Source organism: Lepisosteus oculatus, chromosome 16, assembly GCF_040954835.1.
Source record: "Lepisosteus oculatus isolate fLepOcu1 chromosome 16, fLepOcu1.hap2, whole genome shotgun sequence".
In the NCBI taxonomy this organism is placed as follows: Eukaryota; Metazoa; Chordata; class Actinopteri; order Semionotiformes; family Lepisosteidae; genus Lepisosteus; species Lepisosteus oculatus.
In genome coordinates, this window is record NC_090711.1 from 17,972,329 (window position 1) to 17,983,433 (window position 11,105).

Below are 11,105 nucleotides of genomic sequence, written 5' to 3' on the forward strand. Positions count from 1 at the left end.
GGCTAAATTGTAAAGTAGTAGAGGAGGTGAAAGATGGTGTGCATGTGGAGACATCAAAGGTAGAGGTAATGGAAAGTTTGAATGTGGGAGAAGGTGTGGGGTGTATGGAGGAGAAGGTTAAAAAAGAAACCGGGAAAAACAAGGAAGGTGTGGCATCAAGAGGTGGAGAGCGGATTAAGGATGGAATAAGCAAAGAACGAGTGGAGGGTGCCGAGGGAGGTAAGGGTAAGTTTGTGGGGGAGAGAACGGGCTGTGTGCAAGAGGAGAAGTTGAAGGTAGAGGATAAGGGAAAGATGAGCGTAGGTGAAGGGGAGGGGAATATGGGGGTAAAAGAAAAACGAATAGTAAAAGCAGGTGTTGTTGGTAAGGCGGAATTAGTGGAGGGGGTGAAGAATGGTGTGTATGTGGAGACGTCGAAGGGGGAAGTAGTGGAAAGTGTGAAGGTAGGAGAAGTTGTGGGGAGTATAAAAGGGAAAGGTAAAAAAGGAATGGGGAAAAGCAAGGAAGGTGCAATATCAGGAGGTGGAGAGGTGATTAAAGATCGAATGAGTAAAGAACGAGTGGAGAGGTGTCAGCAGAGACCTAAAGTGGAGGGTGTGAGAGAAGTAGCCTCAAAAGTAAGTGTGAAGGGAAGTAGTAGTGACATCAGAGATGAGGGAATGTTTACTTGGGAGCTTACGGATAGTGATGTTGAGAGAGAGCGTGAGGAGTATGCCAAACAGTGTGAAAAGGAGTGGAAGATGGAAGGGTATACTGAAGGGTCGGTGAAGATACCGTTAATGGGTATTTCGTGGGACTTAGCACCTGGACCGAAGGTAAAAGAAATTGAGCTGAATGACGAGAATTTTCCACCCTTAGGGTCTGCAGAGGCCATGAGGGGGAAAAAGAGTATGAAAAAGAAATCTGAATCAGGGGTGAGTGTTGAGAAAGGTGAATGTAAAAGTAAGTGTGCAAGTGGAGGAGGGGGTGCCCAGAGACAATGTCCAGAGATTAAGGACATTCAGTGTAAAGTGTGGGAGGAGACTAGTCTCCACCCTGATTGGCAGAGACTGGTGATGGCTAAATGGAAGAAATGTTTGGTTACAATAAGCGAAGTGGAACAAAGGTTTCCAGAGAATCGTATTGAGCTAATAAAAGACGGGGATATTCCAGTGAAGTTTCGGATAGGTGGGAAGACAGCGAATGAGTGCGGCCAGACAGCGAGAGAGTTGCATAAAGCATTAACTATAAGTTTAGAATTTGGTCGGCGGTAATTTTTGTTATGATGGGAGCATTTATGTGGTGAAGAGTATGGAATGATCTGAGAATAGAGAACAGTTTATTTGAATAAGGGGTGGGATTATGATAATGAATGGTTTTGTGAAGTTTGGGGTTTTTTTGGGAAGTTTGGTTTCAAGGTTTTGGGGTTTTGTTTAACGCATTGTGGTTTGATGTTTTTTGTATTTTCGTAATAAAAAAAAAAAAAAAAAAAAAAAAATCTGTTCTTATCAGTTTAATATCTGATACGTCCCCCATCGGGGGACCACATATTAAACGGATTTTTGGAACAGGGAGCTGGATCAGGAGCTTGCTCCGTCCTCTCCACGCATCGGCCCGGTATTGCAGCGCCTCCGGGAGCGGTGCACCACCTTCTCTCAGCGGTGAAAAGACAGACGTAGCAAGCAAGCAAGCAAGCAAGCAAGCAAGCAAGCAAGCAAGCAAGCAAGCAAGCGAGGTGGACTGGAGCTCCTTCTTCTCGGGTCTCGTCTCTCGTCCATCTGTGTGTCTCTCTCTCCCCCTCCCCCTCCCCGTCTCCGTTCCCGTGCTCCCTCTGTGCACTTTCCCGCGTCTCGACTCTCTGGGCAAGCAGGCCGGCCCCCTTTTCGGCTCCCGTGCGTTTTCCCTCCAAAAAACTTAGTTTTTTCAGCCTTTTCCCAGGGAGGCAGGCGTGGCTTTTGTGTGTGTGTGTGTGTGTCCCCGTCCTCGCAGGCGGGCCCCTTTCGACAGCCGGGCGGTTTCCCTCCAAAAAACTTAGTATATACACCTTTTCTTCCTTTTTTTCCGGCAGGCGGGCAGGCGCGCGCGTCTGTGTGTGTGTGTGTCCCCGTCCCTCCCGAGAGAGCGCTGCCCCTTGCCTCTGCCCGCAGGTGCCGACGGTCCGCTTTCGCTTGCAGCTCGCTCGGCACAGCTGCTGCTGGTGGGAGGGGCCTAAGCTAAGGAGGCCGGCCGGCTGGCGCCCCCCTGCGGCTGCGGTCGTTGTCGGGCCGTTGACAGGAGATCCAAGAGCAGGGCCCCCGCCCGGGACTGGCGGGCAGGCAGGCGAGCAAGCAGGCAGGCAAGAGAGGGGGAGAGCGGAGTCCGGGCGGCCGGCAGCCGCGTGCGGACCGGGCTCCCGAGGCGTCGGCCTGCGCCGCTGCGCGCCAGCCGGACGCCCGCGCGCCCGCCCAAGGCCGGCGTCGGGCATCGCTTCTCGGCCTTTTGGCCAAGATCAGGGGAGAGATTGGTGGACTGCTATCCGGGCCTGCAGACGTTTGGAGCGAAGGAGAAGGTGCGTTTTGCTGTTTCCTGTTTTTTTTTTGGATGTGTTTTTTTTTGGAAGGCTACGTTGAAGACCGGTGAGAAGAGTGTCGGAAGGTCGTTTTTTCCACAATGGCCGAGGGCCAGGCCCACCCCGAGTGGGCCAACCAGGCTCCTCGGCTGAAATGGACTTTACGCTTTAAATGGGTGAGAGAGAAAGAAATGATGGGCAGATATGAGTTTGAATGCAAGATTTTATTTGGAATTTTGAATGCGATACCGGCTGAAGTGAAATGCCTACAAGGAAACAGGCCTTTTTGTTTTTTTGATGCTACGTTTAATAATGACCAGATTTATAGAAGAGTCTCTGGGAGATGTGAGGAGATGAAGGACAATGAATTGCTACAGGACTTTGCGATCTTGGGTCTGGCTCAGGACGATGTGAGATTTTTAATAGTGAACATGCATGACCCTTTCATTGGGGATGACATCATTACTGCTTACCTGTGGAGACACGTGGATGTCCTGGCAGGTCCCCAAATAATTGGTGATAGATTTCGGGTCTGGAATGGGAGACGCAGATATCAGGTGCGACTCAGGCGGAATGCTAGCAACCCGGATGGGTTTTCGCACCCCCCGTCGGCCTTTTCAATGGGTCAAAGCAAAGGTTATATATATTATCAGAATCAGCCCTCTTACTGTAGGAAATGCTGTTCCTTTGGACATATGGATAAGGACTGTACTGCCACCTCTTGTTCGAGGTGTGGAGCACGGGACCACACTAAGGGGAGATGTTATCAGAAAACTTGCTCTCTGTGTGGGAATGCAAATCATTTATATAGAGACTGTGTATGGAGAGACCCGGAGATGGCCAGGGAGCAAGAGAGAGGCTACCCAGATGCCGTTGAGGAGGCAACCGACTCGGAACAAGAAGGAGAGGAGGAAGACGTTGGAGGAAAGGAAGGTAAACAAAATGAGAAGACAGAGGGAAACAAGAACGAAACGGTCGGGATAGGTGGAGGCAAAGAGATCGAGAGTGAGGGGACAGCAGAGGTGGATGTGAGTGAAGCATCAGATAATGGTTTGGACAGTAGCGGTAGCTTACCTGCTGGTCAGGTGGCTAGAGCCCTGGACTTGTTTGAGCCCCTGCCGCAAGAAGGCCTGGCGATGGATTTGGGTGATTTCGACATGGAAGGGAATGTGGCAGTCCAGAAAAGGCCAAGGGAGGATTCCGAAGAAGAGTCACCTGCGGGGGAGGAGAAGAAGGCCAAGGAGGATGCTCCTACAGAGGAGGATGTAGAAGAAGGCATGGTGATGGAATCCCCCCCAGAGCGGGAGGAAGTCGCACCCTCGGTTTGGGGTCAGAAGGGGCTCCTGCCAAAAGGAAGGTTAAAGGAGTCGACTTACCTGCGCTGCGTTTCGGTGGATCCGAACGTGGTGCAGTCCCAGTCAGAGGAGGAAAGTTCAACTCCCTATAGGACGACTGATACAAGTTCTTCGGAGACAGACAGCTCTGCAGAACCGGATGTAGATCCTGGAGGGAGAGAAGGAGGGAGGTCAACATGACCTTCAAAATTTTAACTGTAAATGTTAGGGGACTGAAAAACAGGTCTAAAAGAATTGCTGTGTATAAAGTTTTGCGTGAATATAAGTTTGATATTTGTTTTTTACAGGAAGTGCATTTGGGTGGGAATACAGATGTGAAGCGGTTTTCTAAAGACTGGGATTTGGGGAAGTCCTTTTGGTGTGTGGGGGGAGTACACTCTTCTGGGGTGGGTATATTATTTGGGAATAATCATATTGACATTACAGAAACTTATATGGTGCGGCCAGGGAGAATCCTTGTGGTGGATGGGGTACATTCAAATATAAAAATGAGATTTATAGTCGTCTACGCACCGGCGGATAGGACGTCAAGGGGGAGTTTTTTTTCCGAGCTAGTCCCCTGGTGTGTGACTAATAGAAAATTAGTGATTGCTGGCGACTTCAACGAAGATCTAAATAAAAGAACAGCAGGATCCTTAGAAATTAATAAACTGCTGAGGGATTTTGATTTATTTGATAGTTTCTGTCTTAAAGGGCCAGCAACAGGTGGGTTGGTTCCCCCAGTTACTTGGAGGAATGCAACAGGGGCCGCCAAAAGACTGGATTATGTATTTCTGTCTCGAGGTTTGGGGATGTTTAAAGCCTCGGTCGTACCCTTTTATTTTTCCGATCATGAATTGTTGGTGGTTGAGGTGGAAGGGGTGGGGGTTAAGTTTGGTCCAGGTTACTGGAAATTAAATACAGCTGTATTGAATGAGGATGGCTACAAAGAGTTAATTAGGGATAAATGGTTTTTTTGGTTAGGTCAGAAACAAGAGTGGCCATCGTTAATTGAATGGTGGGAGTATGTCAAGTGGCAGGTTAAGGAAATTTCAATTCGGTACTGTAAGTGTCGAAATCAAAGAAGGAATTTTGAAGTGAGGAGGTTTCAAAAAGTGTTGGAAAATATGTATGAGGAGACAAATAAAGGTGCAGATTTTAATTTCTCGAAAGCCCAGGAGCTGAAGGCGCGATTGAGAGAACTTTATCTTAGACAGTCCAGAGAATTTTTAACCAGAGCTGGTATCGGCTTCCTGGATGGACAAGAAGAGGTCTCAGGTCTGCTTTTTAAATCGGTTAAAGCCAAGAGGGCTAAAAGAGCATTCGGGAGCTTGTCTACAGCAGAGGGGAACGTGGTAAGTACTCCGCATGAAATGTTGGAGGAAGCTGTAAAGTATTTTACTACGTACTTCAATAAGAGGGAAGGGGAGTCAGTAAAGGGGGTCGGTGGTTTGGAGCATATTGAGAAGAAGGTCAGTGCTGAGGAAAATAAGGCTTTAGTGATGCGCATTGATTTAGCTGAAGTTGAGGGGGCTACTCGGAGAATGAAGACAGGGAAAGTTCCGGGGGTTGATGGTATCCCGGTAGAATTTTATCTGACTTTCTGGGACTTGATAGGTCCATCGATGCTCGAAGTCTTTCAAGCAATTCTAGATGGAGGAACTTTGGGAGATACAATGGCACAGGGAGTTTTGTCTCTGTTATTTAAGAAAGGTGATCCTAAGGGGCTAGAAAACTGGAGGCCTATTCAATTGTTGTGTGTTGAATATAAAATCTTGGCAAAAATATTGTGTGACAGGATAAGGAAAGTATTGCCATCAATAATACAGCCGGATCAGACCTGTGGCGTGGCGGGTAGGTCCCTACACTGGAACCTCAGCCTGCTTAGAGATACTATTGCTTGGGCAGAAGACAGACATCAGTGTCTGATGATAGCTAGTCTAGATCAGGAGAAAGCATTTGATAGGGTGGATCATCAATGCTTATGGGATGTGTTGGATCGTTATGGGGTCAGCAGTTGCTTCATCTCTTGGCTGAAAGCCCTGTATGGAGGAGCGTCCACCAGAGTCAACATAAATGGTTTTATGAGTGAACCCTTCGACGTAAGAAAGGGTGTTAGACAAGGCTGTCCGCTGTCTCCAATTCTATATGTAGTCTATATAGAGCCACTATTAGAGTTGATAAGACGAGATAGAAAGGTTGAGGGTATAGTAATCCCGGGAAGCGGAGGCCTCCAAACCAAAGTGTTGGCCTACGCGGATGATATTGTTCTTACTTTGAGCTCGGACAGAAGCCTTTTAGTTGCCTTGGAGCTGATAGAAGTCTTTAACCAATGCACAGGTGCAAGACTAAATAGAAATAAGAGTAGTGTGCAGTATTTTGGCCCATGGAGTAACAGGGATGAGGTGGTAGGAGGTTTGTCTCTGGAAATGAATTCCTTGAAAATATTAGGAGTGCAGTTTGATAGGGAAGGGACCGGAAGAAGGAACTGGGAGACTCGATTATCCCAGGTGAATAGTAAACTGGGTTTATGGAAAAAAAGGTCATTGTCCTATTCAGGGAAGGTTTTGGTACTGAAAGGTGACATTCTACCAAGTCTTGTGCACATTGCAAAGGTCTTTCCTATGCCAGTTTGTTATAGACGCTCCTTAACGAAGATGGTTTTTGATTTTGTATGGGGGGGCGGTTATGAATATGTGAAACGTCTAGATATGTACAGGAACATCAGTGAGGGGGGTAGAGAAGTTCCAGATCTGCCAATCAAACTAGATGCCATATTTGTGGCTGACCTGTGTAAAGCAGTAGATGATAAGATCTTATACAAACATCAGTTTTTTGTGCGGTTGTGGTTCGCCTGGGTCGTCAGGCCCTCAGAAGTGTGGAGGAATGACGTTCCCAAGGCTGAAGTTTTACCGTGGTTTTACGAACATGCGGCCGCATGGTTAAGGAAGCATGTAAAAGATGCGGACAGGTCAGTGATTGTTTCCCACAGGCTCTTATACAAGACGGCTAAGAGCAGTGAAAAAGGAACCAATGTTGTGGTCCCTACCGATGTGTGGAAAAGGGTGCAGCCTAAGAGCCTGGATAACAGGCTCAAAGATTTAAACTGGATGTGTGTTTGGGGACGTCTGCCAGTAAGAGAGGTAATGCACAGACACAAGTTGGCTCGCTCAGCGATTTGCCCAAGACCTCTATGTGCAGAGGTAGAGTCCATTAGTCATGTGTTCTGGGGTTGCAGGATTGCGAAAGCAGTGTGGGGGCAGATGTCGGACCTTTTTAACAAACTGGAACCGGGTTTTATTCTATCCGGAGACAAAGTTCTTAGACGATGGAGTAGGACTTCGAGATCTGTGAGATGTGATCTTGTAATCTGGTTTTTAATCAGCATGGTGAAATTTGTGTTATGGGGATCGAGAAACAATCTGGTTAAACATGGTCATGTGGAAGGGGCTGGGGCAATATGTGCGAGGGTTCGTTTTGAGCTGCATAAGATGCTGACAGTAGAGGTGCGTAGGTGGGGTTTTCATGCAGCCAAAGAGAAATGGAAACCATTGCTGGATTAAGGGGATAAGTTTGCTGTTCGTGGATTGTGATGAATGATTTGTGATTTGGTTTTGTATTGTATTGTATTGTTATAATAAATGTAAAAAAAAAAAAAAAAAATCTGTTCTTATCAGTTTAATATCTGATACGTCCCCCATCGGGGGACCACATATTAAACGGATTTTTGGAACAGGGAGCTGGATCAGGAGCTTGCTCCGTCCTCTCCACGCATCGGCCCGGTATTGCAGCGCCTCCGGGAGCGGTGCACCACCTTCTCTCAGCGGTGAAAAGACAGACGTAGCAAGCAAGCAAGCAAGCAAGCAAGCAAGCAAGCAAGCAAGCAAGCAAGCAAGCGAGGTGGACTGGAGCTCCTTCTTCTCGGGTCTCGTCTCTCGTCCATCTGTGTGTCTCTCTCTCCCCCTCCCCCTCCCCGTCTCCGTTCCCGTGCTCCCTCTGTGCACTTTCCCGCGTCTCGACTCTCTGGGCAAGCAGGCCGGCCCCCTTTTCGGCTCCCGTGCGTTTTCCCTCCAAAAAACTTAGTTTTTTCAGCCTTTTCCCAGGGAGGCAGGCGTGGCTTTTGTGTGTGTGTGTGTGTGTCCCCGTCCTCGCAGGCGGGCCCCTTTCGACAGCCGGGCGGTTTCCCTCCAAAAAACTTAGTATATACACCTTTTCTTCCTTTTTTTCCGGCAGGCGGGCAGGCGCGCGCGTCTGTGTGTGTGTGTGTCCCCGTCCCTCCCGAGAGAGCGCTGCCCCTTGCCTCTGCCCGCAGGTGCCGACGGTCCGCTTTCGCTTGCAGCTCGCTCGGCACAGCTGCTGCTGGTGGGAGGGGCCTAAGCTAAGGAGGCCGGCCGGCTGGCGCCCCCCTGCGGCTGCGGTCGTTGTCGGGCCGTTGACAGGAGATCCAAGAGCAGGGCCCCCGCCCGGGACTGGCGGGCAGGCAGGCGAGCAAGCAGGCAGGCAAGAGAGGGGGAGAGCGGAGTCCGGGCGGCCGGCAGCCGCGTGCGGACCGGGCTCCCGAGGCGTCGGCCTGCGCCGCTGCGCGCCAGCCGGACGCCCGCGCGCCCGCCCAAGGCCGGCGTCGGGCATCGCTTCTCGGCCTTTTGGCTAAGATCAAGTGTAGTATCTGTTCTTATCAGTTTAATATCTGATACGTCCCCCATCGGGGGACCACATATTAAACGGATTTTTGGAACAGGGAGCTGGATCAGGAGCTTGCTCCGTCCTCTCCACGCATCGGCCCGGTATTGCAGCGCCTCCGGGAGCGGTGCACCACCTTCTCTCAGCGGTGAAAAGACAGACGTAGCAAGCAAGCAAGCAAGCAAGCAAGCAAGCAAGCAAGCAAGCAAGCAAGCAAGCAAGCAAGCGAGGTGGACTGGAGCTCCTTCTTCTCGGGTCTCGTCTCTCGTCCATCTGTGTGTCTCTCTCTCCCCCTCCCCCTCCCCGTCTCCGTTCCCGTGCTCCCTCTGTGCACTTTCCCGCGTCTCGACTCTCTGGGCAAGCAGGCCGGCCCCCTTTTCGGCTCCCGTGCGTTTTCCCTCCAAAAAACTTAGTTTTTTCAGCCTTTTCCCAGGGAGGCAGGCGTGGCTTTTGTGTGTGTGTGTGTGTGTCCCCGTCCTCGCAGGCGGGCCCCTTTCGACAGCCGGGCGGTTTCCCTCCAAAAAACTTAGTATATACACCTTTTCTTCCTTTTTTTCCGGCAGGCGGGCAGGCGCGCGCGTCTGTGTGTGTGTGTGTCCCCGTCCCTCCCGAGAGAGCGCTGCCCCTTGCCTCTGCCCGCAGGTGCCGACGGTCCGCTTTCGCTTGCAGCTCGCTCGGCACAGCTGCTGCTGGTGGGAGGGGCCTAAGCTAAGGAGGCCGGCCGGCTGGCGCCCCCCTGCGGCTGCGGTCGTTGTCGGGCCGTTGACAGGAGATCCAAGAGCAGGGCCCCCGCCCGGGACTGGCGGGCAGGCAGGCGAGCAAGCAGGCAGGCAAGAGAGGGGGAGAGCGGAGTCCGGGCGGCCGGCAGCCGCGTGCGGACCGGGCTCCCGAGGCGTCGGCCTGCGCCGCTGCGCGCCAGCCGGACGCCCGCGCGCCCGCCCAAGGCCGGCGTCGGGCATCGCTTCTCGGCCTTTTGGCTGCGATCTCAGTACGTGGCTTGACCGCGGCTGTGGGAACAGTTGAAAGGAGGGAAGGTGAGGGGTTTTTTTCCCCAGGCCTGCCTATAGGCTAGGCAGGACTTTTTTTGGCTTTTTTCTACGTGGCGGAGGAGGATCCGGCCATTTTGAAGAGATGGAGAGAAGAACGAGCGGCAGGGAGGCGAGGCTGAGGAATACTATCCGTTTTGTTTTGAAGGATGATGGGATCCAGGAGTTTGTTCACAGGGATACTTTTGAGGACGTGGTTATGGAGAAGGCTTTGGGAGTGCACCCGGAGGATACTTATTGTCTTCAGGATTTTCCTGGGAAAAAGGTATTTGACCTTTCTTTGAATTCTGATATTAAATGCAGTGAAGTTTGGTTTATTGCTAATGAGCATCGGAATGAGGAGCCGCTTAAGCATTTTTTCGTTGAGCCTTTATTTGCAAGGGAACTGCGGACATTAACGGTGCACATGTTTAATTGTTATATGGCGGAGGAGGACATTGTGAGCTTTCTCAAGCGCTTTGTGGATGTGCAGGGCGAAGGGGTCAAAGTGCTCGATAGGAAGAAATACTGGAACGGGAGACGAAAGTACCAAGTGCGGTTCAGGTTCAACGCACAGGCAAGTGATGGTTTGCTTCATCCGCCAGCTTCCTTCACGATTGGATCGAGCAATGGGTACTTGTTTTACCCGGGCCAGCCCATTACGTGCAGGCGCTGTGGGCAAGAGGGCCATATAGCTCTGAACTGTGTAGTGCAGGTATGCAAGAGATGTGAAGGTATTGGGCATGTGGCGTCTGCTTGCACAGAGGACATTAAATGCAATTTGTGTGGAAAGCAGGGCCATGCTTATAGGGAGTGCCCGAGAAGGGCTGGGAGCTATTCTGCAGCCATAAGCGGGCTTCGGAAGGATGGGGAAGCTGCTTCTGCGGGCCGAGGGGACTCTGGGAGTGAGGCAACTGATACGGGTGTGTTGAGAAGCACGGCTGTAGATCCACCTGTGGAACAGAAGGCAGCAGAGGAAGGTGTATCAGGAGGCAATGGCAGGCGGATGGGAAATGAAGAGATGGAAATCAGTCAATCTGGAGAGGACATCAGTTTTGATACGCCTGGACTGGTTTTTTTGAAGGATGTGGTGGATGAGATGGGGGGCATGGCCTCGCAGGGAGGCTGGGGAGATAGAATGGATGAAGAGGAGGAGGATGGTGCTTCGACCTCTAAAAAGACAGTTAAAAGGAAGGCAGCTGAGTCTGAAGAACTTACTGTGAAAAAAGCGGGAAGAGATCCAGAGGAGCCACCTTCGGGTGGTAGGCAGGTTTCTGAGGCCCCAGCCCCCTTTCCGTGCTCGGAGGAGGAGGAAGAGGAAAGAGAGATCTGGCTAGAGGGGCAAGGTGAACTTGGTGGCAGTGGCTCTTCAGAATCCACTAGTACACCATTTGTCCCCGAAACCGGAGGTTCGAATGATGGAAGCGGCAATACTTTTACCCAAGTCTTAGAGGCAGGTGCAGTCCCAAGGCATGAAGAAGAGGAAGGCCTCTGGCTAGACTCAGAACTTCCCCGTGACTTTGTGGAGCTCTGTAAATG

At 50.9% G+C, this 11,105-nt stretch overlaps 3 non-coding genes across 3 annotated transcripts; all 3 read left to right on the top strand.

Annotated features, from left to right (window-relative positions):
* Nucleotides 1-1,430: 1,430 nt before the first annotated feature.
* On the top strand, nucleotides 1,431-1,630 carry LOC138223447 (U2 spliceosomal RNA). Its single transcript, XR_011181876.1, has one exon. It is a non-coding gene; the product is annotated as a U2 spliceosomal RNA (small nuclear RNA).
* Nucleotides 1,631-7,484: 5,854 nt separating this feature from the next.
* On the top strand, nucleotides 7,485-7,677 carry LOC138223470 (U2 spliceosomal RNA). Its single transcript, XR_011181897.1, has one exon. It is a non-coding gene; the product is annotated as a U2 spliceosomal RNA (small nuclear RNA).
* Nucleotides 7,678-8,488: 811 nt separating this feature from the next.
* Nucleotides 8,489-8,679, top strand: LOC138223355 (U2 spliceosomal RNA). The gene has a single exon (XR_011181803.1). It is a non-coding gene; the product is annotated as a U2 spliceosomal RNA (small nuclear RNA).
* Nucleotides 8,680-11,105: the final 2,426 nt, after the last annotated feature.